This window comes from Acinonyx jubatus, chromosome B2, assembly GCF_027475565.1.
Source record: "Acinonyx jubatus isolate Ajub_Pintada_27869175 chromosome B2, VMU_Ajub_asm_v1.0, whole genome shotgun sequence".
Classification (NCBI taxonomy): Eukaryota; Metazoa; Chordata; class Mammalia; order Carnivora; family Felidae; genus Acinonyx; species Acinonyx jubatus.
Window position 1 is genome coordinate 86,839,437 of NC_069385.1, and position 15,149 is coordinate 86,854,585.

The window sequence follows — 15,149 nt, forward strand, 5'->3', positions numbered from 1 at the left end:
TAATTTTAAATATACTTATGATTATTTTCATATATTGCTTATATAATTAAAGTAAAAATGGAAAAATAAAAGTAGTATCTGGCAATTATGTCAACTATTCAGAAACATATACTTAATTGATTTTTATAAATCACTTGATTATGAAAAAACTATATACAGTAAGAGGTATCAATAAAAACCAAGCTTTTTAAAACATTAGACTTCTGTTTTAAGTGCACACTTTTTATCTAAAGGTGAGAGTTAAATCGACAAAATAACACCAAACTCAGTAATTACAATGCAGTAAAACTACACACATTCCTCTCGAAAATTCCTTAAGAGGTAGTTTACGCATGTACAATTTATGCCAAAATATCCTGCTTTTAAATTTCAGAAATGATACCTATAACCTGAGAAACATCTAGGATATATTCTATTTAAATGTTTGATGGCTAACAGCATCGAAATGAATTAGAAACCAGAAGACCCATATTCAACCTACTCTGCCACCAGTGAACTGCATAAACTTTCCTGGACTAGTAACAAGGTTCTCAACAAGGTTCTCATATGTTAAGTATAGTCAACATTGGCTGCCTCATTCTTAGGTGAGTCTTGTATGGAAAATACTTTGAAAGTTTTAAAGCACTACTGAAGTGCAAGTTATTGTCATACTAAGAAACTTTGAAAATCAAAATGCAATACTTTCCTCCTCTAGAAAAAGACAACTCCCAAAACTGCAGTGAGTCCAGAGCTGATGGGAAAAGATTTTCAACACTCTCCAAGTGTGGCTTCGTTCATTTTTGTTCTTAAAATAGAATGATTCCCCTCAGAATATGTTAGACTCACAGCCAAATATAAATGGAGACTTTTCTCTATAGCACAATTTTTTTTGATGCAGCAAATGTTATGACTGAATGAATTAGAAAGCATCAATTGCACAATGTGATAGTAACTGTCCATACAGGTAAAAAGTACCAAACAGAGTGGTGCATTCTACAATAACCAAAGATGACAAAGGGATCAAATGTATAAAAGCACTGTACAAGAATCATGCTAGCAGTAATAGAAAAAAATGGCCATTTACTATTGAACAAAAAGCGAGATATAATTAAATGTTAACTGATGTTCAGGTTTTATACAGCTTCATACAACTATAAAAAACCATTTTATTGATTCCTGCAAGGAAAAAATAAACAGCTATCACTTACTGGAAATGTTAGCCCCAATCGTTTTTTACCAATTGAAATAATAATGCAATTTTGTCAATGCATCTTTCTTTGGAATACAGTTATCACATTTTAACTAATATAGTCAGGGACCTTCAAAAATAGACTTTTAAAAAACTTTTTAATGTTTATTAATTTTTGAGAGAGAGAGAGAGACAGAGAGCAACAGTGGGTGGGGGAGGGGCAGAAAAAGAGAGAGACACAGAAACCAAAGCAGGCTCCAGGCTCTGAGCTATCAGCACAGAGCCCAACGTGGGGTTCGAACTCTGAGCTGTGAGATCATGACTTGAGCTGAAGTCAGAAGCTTAACTGACTGAGCCACCCAGGGACTACCAAAAATAGACTTTTAAAAGCCTAACCAAAATTACAATTGGGTTATTCACTCTATAACACTGGACTTGTAAAATTTACCTAAAATTGATAAAATAATAACTGTTCAGCATGGCAGTCATTCAAGTACTGGTATGAAATCCTAATTTGCATTCACCAAACTATTCAATGAGTACTTACCAACTCTGCCAAGTAAATGCTATTGTAAGACCATAGACACAAAGGTAAAAAGCTAAGTTCCCAGAGTGAGGAGGCCAAGCCAAGTATAAATAGGTATAACCACTTAAAAAACAATTTGGTGAAATCCAATAAAAGTTCTAGATGAATAAACCCTTCTACAAGGCAATCTATTCACACATGCTTAGATACACATACACATAGGTTTACCAAGCTATATATGTAATATGGCATATTTAGTACACATACACACTCACATATAACATACCCTACAGCAGCTATTTTATATGGCACGTCACAACTCATTAATCTCAATAAGTACTTATTTTTAGAAGAGAAGGAAGAAAGATTTAAGTTCATCACACAAAGGGTAAATATAGTTTTGTTCAACTTTTTTAAAAAATCGATTACATATATGTGTATACAGACACACGTACACACATAAATCAAGTCATGCTGTAAAATGTTTCTCTGGGTCATGGCTGAATATGTCTGAAAAACACACAAAGAAACTAATACATGTATATTTAAGAAGCTTGTACCAAAAAATTTATAGCAGCATGGTTTCTAAATAACTGGAAATAACTTATATGTTCACTAGTATGATTATCTCACCATACAATTTGAAAATGAATAACCTGCATGTATCAACATGGATAAATCTTAATTATAACATGGAGTATCAATTTTGGCATAAGGCGATATACATAAGGGGCAATGTCTCCAACTAAGGAGACAAAGTCTGCTGGAAGGCATGCAGGTCTCACATACGTGACAAAGCCTGATCTAAAAATTTAAATGCTGACTAGTAGGCAGTAGGCACAGAATATACCAAGACACATTCTTGGCAAAGGTTAACAAAGGTGAGGTATGGTAGAAGACTTTGGTATGATTGGAGGCTAGAGTATTAAAAGTATTTGGGGACAGCTTCAGGAGATGATAGCAGGAGGCCTTATATGGCAGGCTCAGTGGTTTACCCTGACTCTGAAGAAGGCTTCTAATAGCACTTTCAAGTTCACCATAGCACTCCCACTCACATACTATTTATACATGCCCTGTCTGGCCTTCATGCTTGCGCATTTGTTGTTGCTTCTGCCCAAATGTTTCTTCCTTGGGTCTTCACATGTCTGGCCCACTTTGTTGTACAGGCCTCAATTCACACACTACCTGCTTACAGAGGACTCTCATGACTGTTCTAGCTAGAGTTGCCTCCCCATTCTCCATCACTTACAATACTTCCAGCTATTTGTTCTGAAGTTTACACAAAAATCTAAGATAAATAGAGAAATAAAAATAGGTAATTACCTGGAAGGTTTAATTATTGTAGCAGCTGTATCTCAAAGTAAGCTAAGGAAAGGCAAAGTCAGTTCTAGATCAGTATCTCTCAGACTCTAAAGTGCATACACAAACCTAGGGATATTATGAAAATGCAGATTCTAATTCTGTAGCCCTGGAATGGCATCTGACACCCTGCATTCCTAAGAAACAACCAGTGATGCCCATGTTGCCATACACAAAGCACATTTAGAATAGCAAGATTTTAGAATATTCTTGACAAGGCTTTAACTCAAGCATTCAGCATATTTCTTTATCTGTTTTCACTACTCTGAGTATATGACTCAAATTGTGAAAATTTATTTTAACATACTAGGAATCAAATCTGCTGAGAAAAAAATCAAAAGTTTATTTAAAATTCAAATATTGGGTTATTTTGAGTTATCCATATCACTATCTCACTAAAAGCAACACAAATAAGCTAGCATCAACTAAACTAATATTACTCATCTCATAACCACAATCACACTAAAAGCTCCAGTAAACAGAAGATGTTATTTGGCCTCACTAATATTAGCACCTTAACTCATATCCATCATCAGTGAATATACTGAATAAACTTGTCTTGTAGCTTTTGTACCATTTGAGAAATAAGATGAAACTGCATTCTCATCTGAGAAGGAACTTCTCTTAAGTTTCTGATTACCATGATAGACTAGCAAACAGAAAAACTACTTTGAATTTTCTTTATATAAATAGAAAATAAAACAAGATAAGGAATGGAGAGTACAACATTAACTGCTAAATGTAATTTCTTTCTAAGACTGGTTCTTCTATAAAGCCTTCTCCAATTCCCCCCCCAAATTTTTTAATATTTATCACAATGTTTTGCAGTTAACTGTTTTAGCTATCTTTTCTGAGAAACCGTGATCTCTTTAAGAAAAGGATCATTTTATTGATTTCTGGATGCAGCACAACATCTGGTATAAAAATGTAGGCAGCCTCTAGCTTACAAATGATAGCTAAGGCCTTGAGCCACCTGAGTTACTGCTGCCATTTACACTGGCAGACTGCTTTTACTTCACTGTGTCAACTTTTTGAAATGCCAACTCACTTACTGTGGAGGCCAATAATATAGACTAAAGATGCAAATAATCTTTTCAACTCTCCAGAAGTATCAATGCTTCCCACATTATTATAATTAACTTTATTTCTTTCCCCATGATCCCCAAGATTACAGGCAGTAGAACTGGGTTTGGTTTGATCTGTTGAAGAAGGAAATTGCAAAGGATAGAGAATTTTGATCAAGGGGGAAGACAGGGGAGAGGGAGGGCAAAAATCAACTGAGCTGTAAAGAGTATTTTCATAACACACTATCACAGTAGTGGATGCCTAGGGAAAGGGACACACAATAAAAGGATCCTATGGGCACCTGGGTGGCTCAGTCAGTTGAGCGTCCGACTTTGGCTCAGGTCATGATCTTGTGGTCTGTGAGTTCGAGCCCTGCATCGGCCTCTGTGCTGACAGCTCAGAGCCTGGAGCCTGCTTCAGATTCTGTGTCTCCCTCTCTCTCTGACCCTCCCCTCCCCTGCTCATGCTCTGTCTCTCTCTCTGTCAAAAATAAGTAAAACATTAAAAAAAATTTTTTTTTAATAATAAAAAAAAGGATCCTAAAGATGGGATGCCTGGGTGGCTCAGTTGGTTAAGAGTCTGACTCTTGATCTTAGCTCAGGTCAGGATCTCATAGTTTTTGAGTTTGAGCCCCGCCCGCGCTGGGCCCTGCCCTGACAAGGCAGAGCCTGCTTGGGATTCTGTCTCTCCCTCTCTTCTCCTCCCCCACTCTCTCACTCTCAAAATAAATAAATAAACTGGAAAAAAAAAAAAAAAAAAAAGGAGAGGCTCCAGGGTGACGTGGCTCAGAGGGTTAAGCACCTGATTCTTGACTTCGGCTCAGGTCATGATCTCATGGTTCCTGAGTTTCAGCACCACATCGTGGGATTCTCTCTCCCTCTCTTTACCCCTCCCCTGCTTGCTTGCTCTCTCTCTCTCTCAAAATAAATAAATAAAACTGTAAAAAATAAAAGAAAAAAGATACTAAGGAGAATAGCCTGCATCAAAATATTGTCCACAATCAAACATGAAACAAGGAAGAAGCTCTCTCTTTTGCTATCACAAGGCCTTTTGTTCTTTACCCGAAAGTTCTGATTAGCCTTTCATTGTTCATGGTCAGCTAGGTCTTGCTGATCAGAAAGAAAACCAAGCAACAGCCCTTGAAAACATGTTTTCTACCTTGTAAACAGGTGAACTACAACCTTGCAAAAGAACCTGTACATGTATGCTGCAGGGAGGAGAATCACTACAAATAAGCATGAAGAGGGGTCTTTTGGGAATAACGGTATGTTCTAAAATTTTATTATGGTGATAGTTGCAGAACTCTGTTAAAACATTAAAAAAATCACTGAATTAGACACTTAAAATAAGTGAACTTTATAGTATGCAAATTATATCACAATAAGGCTGTTTTTTTTAAAAAAAACAAAAACCTGTGTAGGGGTGCCTGCATGACTCAGTCGGTTGGATGTCTGATTTTGGCTCAGGTAATGATCTCACAGTTCATGAGTTCGAACCCCACGACAGGCTCTGTGCTGACAGCTCAAAACCTGAAGACTGCTTTGGTTCTGGTTTCTGTGTCTCCCTCTCTGCCCGTCTGCCACTTGTGCTCTGTATCTCTCTGTCTCTCTCTCTCTCTCTCTCTCAAAAATAAACATTAAAAATTTTTTTTTAAAAATCCTGTGTACATTTCTTTAAATGTAGACATGAACATCACACATTATTTTTATTGCTTTTCCCTTACTTTACCAGAAAAAAAGAATGGCAGCCAGTAGTAGAAGTAGAAGTTGAAGTTGAGAATATACTAGTTGATGATCTCAGGATATAGAGCCCTGGCAGAAACACAGAAATGTCAGGCAAGAAGTCGTGGATGCAGGTGCTATTAAAAAGGTTTCAGCATAAAACCAAAAAGTTTAAAGAGAAGTTCCATAAGTAGTATTTCAACAAGTATCAAACCATTTCTTTCAGCAAATACACTCAACAGAATAATTTTTTTTAAATATTAACTATTTAACATACAATGTTTTACTAAGAAGGAAATAAAATGTTCTTTAAAATATTCCTTTTATTAAAATCTGAAAGTAACATATTTTGGTACGACCTAGTCACCTATGGTTAACCTACCTCAAATTCATGTTTTCCTATAAAGTAGCATCAGTACTGTTAAAGATGACATGTAGGGATGACATTTGATAATCACAGTTCCTAAGTGGCTTTACAAGCTTCAAAGAATCACTACAATGCTGATTAGAAGGATCATGCTGTTTTAATCAATCACTTCCTGGAGGCTGGAATATGAAGCATTGATAGCGGCCAAGCGATTATGATTACTAAAAACTGAGCTCACAGAAATTTCCTATCTTAAAAACAAAACAAAAACAAAAACGGAAACAAAACAAAAAACAACCTCAAACAATAAAAGCCCTGTAAGTGCAAAGATCACCTGCAACAACAGAGGTAATTAATTTCTTCTACAATTCGTCTGAAACAAAACTGACATTAAATGGTAAGAAAAGAATATTTTTGTTTTATTAAAAAAAAAATCAACTTTTAACACACTACAGTTGTTTCTCTTCAGTATCTTATTTGCTAAGAACCTTATGTACAACCAAACCAATAACCAAATAGAATATAAACCTTTAAAAGAAAAGTTCTAGAACAAAGGAATTTTAAAACCTCTCTATTCAGAAAAAGCATTAAAGTTATAACATTTAATTCCCTCAGAAATGTTTTTTTTTCCTTAAGTCTGTTACAGTCAGAATAGCAGCACATGTATTTAACCAACAATATTTACTGAATGCTTACTATTTCAAGGCACTACTGTTTAAGACTCTGGAGATTCAGTGATAAAACCGATAAACTCCTGCCCTCATGGAGCTTATATTCTAACAGAAAGCTGTACACAAACATGTAAAAGTAACAGTATGTCAATGGCAGTGAGTATTATGGAGAAAAATAAAGGAAAAATGGAAAGGAAGGGAAAGGTAATTGTTATTTGGTCAGGAAAATTTTTATTTCACCACAGATCTGAAGAAAGTAGGGGAACACACCATGCAGCTATCTGGGCAAGAGGAATTAAGGCAATAGGAACAATAAACACAAAGGACCTGAGGAAGTGGATATGCCTTCCTCACGTTTAGGCATACCTTAAGAAATGTTTAAGACATGTTTAAGAATTACCAATGAAGGGTTTCTGGGTGGCTCAGTATGTTAAGTTTCCCACTTTGACTCAGGTCATGATCTCACCGTTCATGAGTTCAAGTCGCGTTGGGCTCTGTGCTGACAGCTCAGAGCCTGGAGCTTGTTTCAGATTCTGTGTCTCCCTCTCTCTCTGCCCCTCCCCTGCTCACACTCTGTCTCTCTCTCAAAAATAAACATTTATTCTTATTTATTTATTTAGTTTATTTAAGAGAGCATGGAAGAACAGGGGAGAGGCAAGAGAAAGAAGAAAAGAGAGAATTCCAAGCAGGGTCTGCATTGCCAGCACAGAGCCCGATGCGGGGCTGGAACCCATTAACTGTGGGATCATGACCTGACCTGAGCTGAAATCAAGAGTTGGATGCTTAACTGACGGAGCTACTCAGGTGCCCCTCAAAAATAAGTAAACATTTAAAAAAAAATTTTTTTTAAGAATTACCAATGAGGTTTTGTTTGTTTTTTAGGGTCTATGAAGGGCTACTTTTACACCCCTACATCAAATATAGTAATAAAACATTTACTATGAAATATTTGTAAATGGCTGTTGCTCAAACTATTTGAGAATAAACCATCATAATCACTACATCTACAGACTTTAATTCAGCACTTTAATTCAGTGCCCAGCACATGCTTAGTAAGTATGAAACAAAGACAAGAGAGAAATAGATAAAGCTAAATAAGAAAAATACTGCTAAGATTCCTCCAAAGAAAGTTTGGAGCATGGGCTACTATTCCATCAGGCATGGGAAGAGGTTGTAAGGCAAAAACAAAAAGTAGTCTACCCCCTAATCTCTCCAAACTTCAAAGTCTAACTGCAGGATACAGAGGAAGGAACTATACTCAAAGACTTATGTCCATTAATATCTTAGGAAAGCAGACTGTTTACAAATGCTCTAACATCAATCTAAAAGCTTGCTTATTTTCCTAACACTCTTTTCATTCGTATTTGTTGAATCTGACAAATCAAAAAGTTATTCCTCGCATTATTGGGACAACTGGTGAAATCAGAGTAATATCTATAGATCAGATAATAGTATCAAGGTAATTTCCCATTTTGGTAACTGTACTGTCGTTATGTAAGAAAGTCCTTGTTTTTAGAAGATAAACACTGATGTATTTAGGAATACAGGGGTATATCTCAAAGAGTCCAGGAAAAAAATTAAAGTATACATACAGGAAAAAGAAAAAAAATGTGGTAAAATGTTAACATTTGAAGAGTGGAAAAAGGGTGAGGGAGAGTACTGCATGAATAGTTTCCTTCATCTTATTATATGCTTTCATTTGTAGAAATGAATAATAAATTATCATTCCATAGACAACTATAATAAAAATAATTAAGAAAAAATTATCTCTGTATTTACACTTCTTTGAACGTCAGGTTCTTCATCTGAAAGTGAAAATACCACCATCTTCCATAATCAAATGACCACTATGAACCTCAAATGACAAAATCCACATGAAAGCACTCTGTACTTACAAATCATTTTTGTAAGACTAGTATGGCCTTTTCCCTGTATCCCACACTTTTCCTGCTAATATCACCTACTATTATTAAAAGGCCAAAATCTGCACTTCCCATTCCACTGATTATATCTGATATAAAATAATAGTTTTTAAGGAGAAATAACACATTAAAGGTACATAGATTATGGGACTTCTCAATATCAGAAATACAAGAAAGTATTTTTTATAATTGAGAGAATGTGGCATATCTCTTCTCTAAACATCACATTCTTTTAAATTTTTTTTTAATGCTTATTCATTTTTGAGAGGGAGACATGGAGCGTGAGTGAGGGAGGAGCAGAGAGAGGCAGACAGGCTCCAAGCTGTCAGCACAGAGACTGATGCATGGCTCGAACTCACAAACTGAACTCACGAACTGTGAGATCATGACCTGAGCTGACATTGTCAGGTGTTCAACCAACTAAGCCACTCAGGCACCCCGCTAAGCATCAAATTCTTAATAACCAATCTGGACACCACACCATCACCAATTAAACATGCCCAAGATGAAATTCACCTCTCCACTTAACTCTTCCCTCTTACCCTCCTTTTCACACAGCTCTTCCTGATTCCTCCAACTCAGCTGGTAATAACACTACCCAGCTAATGACTTAAGGGGAGAAATAAAGAAGTCATTCTTAACTCCTCTTTCTTGCATCATCCATAACCATTCCATCAAGCAAACACCCTAATCATTTTATTTTTTTAATTTTTTTCAAATCCATGACTAATCTCATTCCAGCTGGGCCTCTGCCCCAGTTCAAGATCTCAACATCTAGAGTCCTAGACTACTACAATGTCCTCTGAAATAACCTCCTGGATATAAACACTGCTTTTCAGACTTACAAACCATCAGATAAAGTTTAACTCCCCTAAGCATCACTTAACAAGGCCCTTCATGGTCAGCTTCACCTACTTCCCTAGCCCAACTTCTAGTAATACTGAATTTTTTTTTAAGATTTCTCCTAACCACTTAAGAAGAATTATTACATTTTGGATTTTATTGTCTTGTTTTGTTAATTTGTCCGTTTCTTTCTAAAGTTTCTAGCAGTATAAGTTTTTGCAAATCTCAAAAAGAGATTTTCACATATATTCCACAGCCAAGACAAAAAGGAAATTTTCTAATTCTGAGCCTTGTGAGAAAAATGCCACTAGAAAAATGGATCATGGTTATCAGAAATACAAGATTAGTCTAGGCTTGTGGGCAAAAAGTAAATGCGGCAAAGGGAATCAACTTATACTCAAGAATTTCCTTACAAGTTAAAACTGAAGTAGGGCTGTATATAATGATATGCCTAATGACCACTGAACAAAGAAAGTCTTTAAGTTGAAATGGGAGAAAACTTTATATATATTTACCCTAGTACCAATGACCAAGAAAAAATAAAAATACAGGAAACACAGCTTGTGTGGAGAAGGGAACAATTAATAAAATATTCTGTTTTTGTCATTTAACAAAATCTGCTCTGAGAAAAATCAGCAAGTCATATAACTTTTTATTTCCCAATCAACAGCATGAAAATAATACATTAAACTTAAAATTTAACATATTTTTTCTGGAATCCTCATGCATTTATAGTCTTCTAAGACCTTTAGGTAGGAGCACCTGGGTGGCTCAGTCAGTTAATTGTCTGACTCTTGATTTTGGCTCAGGTCATGATTTCATGGTCAGTGGTGAGATGGAACCCTACATCAGGCTCCATGCTGGGCATGGAACCTGTTTAAATTCTCTCTCTCTCCCTCTTCTTCTGCCCCTCCCCAACTTGTGTGCATGTGCACGCACGCGTGCATGCACATATGCACTCTCTAAAAACAAAGAAAAAAAAAGACCTTTAGGTAAAAATACCTAAGAAAAATGAGAATTAATACCCAAATATGTCTCCCCAATATACTAAAGAAAAAAATGCCATAGTTCTATTAAACAGCGTAACTAGAAACAAATTCACCTAAAAGTACCACTTGAAAATGTGTTAGATTTATGCATTTTTAATACTAAGTTTTAAATGTCTGTTTTCAAATCTTTTTACATGCCAAAATAATTCACTTTTAAAAATAAGTGTTTTATTTTCTTCTGGTCAAGGCAAAAGTAAGAAGAAAATAAGACCATACTCTCAATGGCTTCCACACATCTGAATTAAATTTTATTTTCTCCTGTTAATCTATCTCTCATGTCAATTTAATTCTTAGACCAGCCAGAAGAATTCTGAAGGGTAAAGAAAATGTTTCCTCCCCAACAATTCTTAATCCTACATTTTATTCTAATATTATTCTAATTCCCAATGTTAAATTCTAGAAACTATATTAAACATTGGTTTATTTAATATACCCTAGGCCTATTTATTAGCAACTCAATTATTCTATTTTTTTCTTTCATTCCTGAATTCTAGGTCCCATTATTATTAGATACACATTCATGCCAAAATTCTAGAAATACTCATCACATAAAATAATTCAGAAAATCGTGGATAGGTATCTTAATTTTGATTAATGAGGGTACCATATGGCAGTATGAGAAGATTTAATTTATTTCCATTTGTTCATTAATACAAAAGCATTTATTAAATACAAGTAGGGTTACATAATTTTTTAAAAATATATGAATATTTCAAGTGTCCAGAAAATAAATGGAATGACAGTACAATCTAAACAATAATATGAACCCACTTTAATCTCTATTTTACACAGATCCTATAGTAGTTTACCAAATCACCCTCTGTGCAGCTAGATAAAAGTTTCGTTCAGAAACAGTTTACTATGGTATATATCTGGTCCACATGAAACCATGAGAAAAGGCAAGTTCAAAAAATGCAATATCAATAAACACTAAAAACAAGAAATTAGTTCATCAGTTTTAGCTTAAAATGAAAAGCCTAAGTGGGGGGAAGTAACCTTTTTTCACTACAACACTTAATTTTTTTTTGTTTCTGCTATCAAAATATAAGTTGGTAGTTATAATAAAGAGGATACAAGCAAGTAAAGAAACCAAAAGTGGGTTACTATTGTACAGTCAGGAAGTGAACATAGCAGAGATTTTCAGACTGCAGATAATGACCATATATATGTTATAGCTATTCTGAAGTAAACAAAACAAAACAGAATGTGCAATACTATAGTAAGAATAAATGTTATTCAAGAAACATTTCTTTCAGTTGTATGTATGTATATATATATTGAGGCACCATGCAAAATGCTTTTTCCTCAATGTGTCTCAGAGACAAAAAGTTTGAGGCCACTGCTGACTCCACCATTTCACTGTGGGCTGGGACACACTTCCTAAGCTTTTAGCTTCTTTATTTGTGAAATGGTGCAGAAAACAGATATTTGACAATGGTCACAGAAAATATTAAATGAGGTAATGTACACAAAATAACAGTATCTGACACAGATAAGTTCTTGATAAGTATTAACTTTAATTAACATACCTCCCAATTATACATGGTAGTTATTACCCTCTAGATTTTGGCTTAATAGATTTTTCATTTTAATTTTTAAGTAAGATCACTTAGATCATCTAAAAACAAAAATCGAAGAATAAGCCATAGCAATAAATGAGTCTTAAATCAAAATAAGATCAACCAACTTTGTTGTCAAATTCTTGACCAATCACCGAGCCAAGATATGAACAGAATGATACTTTGGTGCCTGTGTTTCCCTTTTGGTTCCCTTCTCTGTTTCTAATTATACAATTATTCAAACATTTTCTCTTCCTAACCAAATGCTGTAATTCTATGCCATTCAGGCCTTCATTCAATAGTAAAAATACCAAACTTCACACAATTATAATAGACCTTGAGTTCATGAAGAAGTTACTCAATGAGGCAGCATAAAAGCTCTTTTACAAAAAAAGACCTGGTTTTGAAACACCTATCAGACATTTATGACTATGGAACTATAGACAAAACATATGACGTCTCTAAATATCAGTTTCCATAACTACAAAATAGGGTGAATTCATCTATCTCTTAGGGTCCCTCAAAATTAAACAAGCACTTAGCACAAAAAGAACTATATATATGAATTCCTGTCCCCCCCACCAACAAGGCCAGTCTGTCACTCTGTAAACATTTCAAGTAATAAAATTGTCCCAATTTTAGAGACTACTCCAATCATGTGCAACTATATCTATCAGAAAATTCTTACAGTGATACAAAAATGCCATGAGTTTAAAGGAGGAAAATATCATGATGAGCTGAAGTAGTTGGGAGGCAGCTTCATTCAAAGACAGTTTCATGAATGAAGTGTAACTTGGAAATGGGCCTGGAAATATAGATGAGATTTGGATGAGCAGAAAAGACTCAGAAGGTTAACTGTTCATTCACTCATTCACTGAGTTACTGCCATCAAATATGTGCTGAATGCTTACTATGTGCCAAGAACTTTCCAGATGCTAGGGATCGAGCTGGGAACTAAAGCAGATTTAGTCTCTTCCTTCAAGAACTATATATCCCAGTGGAGCAAGACAGAGAAACAAACAAGTTATAAAATGTATAAGATGTCAGATTTTAAGATAGAGTCTATGGAGGAAAAAAATTAAGTGGGTAAGGAGGATAAGAAGTGCTTAAAAAAAAGAATGGATACTATTTTAAGTACAGTGGTCAGGAAAGACAACACTGATAAAGTGGCATTTAAACAGAGCCCTAGGCACTTTCTATAGGCGAAAGCGGGCAACAGACTATGCATCCCCGCCTCACCAGGTTCCTGTGGAAGTAAAGTAGAATTTCATAAGAACATAATGGATGGAGAAGAGAAAACCTATGGTGGCTGTGAAGGCCTGACGGATGCCATGAGTGTCAAATTGGTATCTTCAGGTGGTCATGAATTTATTGTTAAAAGAGAGCATGCACTAACATCTGAAACAGTAAAGCCATGTTGAGTGACCCAGCTCGGTTTGCAGAGAACAAAAGTAATTAAGACAATTTAGACAGATTCTTTCACATGCGCTATCAAAAGTATGCATGTATTTTACCTACAAGGTTCACTACACTGACAACTCCATGGAGATTCCAAAATTCCCAACTGAAATTTTACTGGAACTGCTGATGGCTGTGAACCTCCCAAATTGCTAAATAAGTTATAATTAATTAACAAACACATACATAGATAGATAAGTAAATAACAAATAAATTCCTAAAGCAAGGAGCCAGTTAGAAAGAAAACAGCAAAGTTTTCTTTGTGTAAGTGCAAAGGCCCTGACAACAAAAACCAAGCACACATGTAGAGGTGGGAACTCACAGTATCTTTGATCAACAGTACCTAACAGAAAACAAGGGAGGACAGCATAAGTGAAAATACAGCCTGAAGACATTGCAGAGAGACTTGACTTCTAAATTTGATTTTATACTATTAGCAAGAAGAGCCGCTAAACAGTTTTGAACAGCCCAGTGAAATGAATGAAATCACAGCTTAAGAAAAAACATATAATCAATACTCAACTTATTCAGAGTTTGTGCTTATTGCTGACTACACAAAACTACTTTTTGTACAAAAAGTTATTTGGGGGAACCCATGTGGCTCAGTCAGTTAAGCATCCTACTCGATTTCAGCTCAGGTCATGATCTCATGGATACTGAGTTCAAGCCAGGAGTCAGGCTCTGCACTGACAGTGCTGAGGCCGTTTGGGATTGTGTCTCTCTTCCTCTGTTTCTCACCTCCTTGCACACTCTCTCTCTCCCTCTCAAAATAAATAAATAATTAAAAAAATAAGTAACTTGTGGGGCATCTGGGTGACTCAGTCAGGTAAGCATCTGACTCTTGGTTTCCACTCATGTCATGATCTCACAGTTTGTGAGTTGGAGCCCCACCTTGGGTTCTACACTGATAGTGCAGAGCCTGTTTGGGATTCTCTCTCTCCCCCTCTCTCTGTCCCTTCCCTGCATGTGTGCTTTCTCTCAAAAATAAATAAATAAACTTGAAAGAAGAAAAAAGAAAAGTAACTTGTTTCTTCTTCACTTTCTTTAGATGCTGGCTCAATTAATACCAATTTTCAGCTTAATGTGGAAAAAATAATTTAAATAACTAGTGACTCTATACAGAACTGTTACTTTTAAAAAGCCTTTGATATGGTGAAGGCAGAAACTATTGGCTAAAATGATATTCTGAATTAGCTACAGAGTTCAATTACTTTCTTTCAAGTTCACAAATAATAAAGATGGCTAAATAAGCCCATTTAATATCTTTGTGGGGGGAGGTGGTTTGGTTTCTTTTGTCTTTTTTTAATTTTTTAATGTTATTTATTTTTGAGAAAGACAGAGTGAGAGCGGGGGGGGGGGGGGGGGGGCAGGCAGAGAAAGTGGGAAACACAGAATCGGAAGCAGGCTCCAGGCTCTGAGATGTCAGCACAGAGCCCAACAA

The 15,149-nt window shown here is 35.5% G+C and overlaps 1 protein-coding gene and 1 pseudogene across 2 annotated transcripts in view; one reads left to right on the forward strand and one right to left on the reverse strand.

Annotated features, from left to right (window-relative positions):
• SMAP1 (small ArfGAP 1) overlaps window positions 1–15,149 on the reverse strand; it is a 200,278-nt gene that overhangs the window by 155,250 nt on the left and 29,879 nt on the right. The window lies entirely within an intron of this gene.
• Window positions 13,531–14,292, forward strand: LOC128315604 (elongin-C-like; annotated as a pseudogene).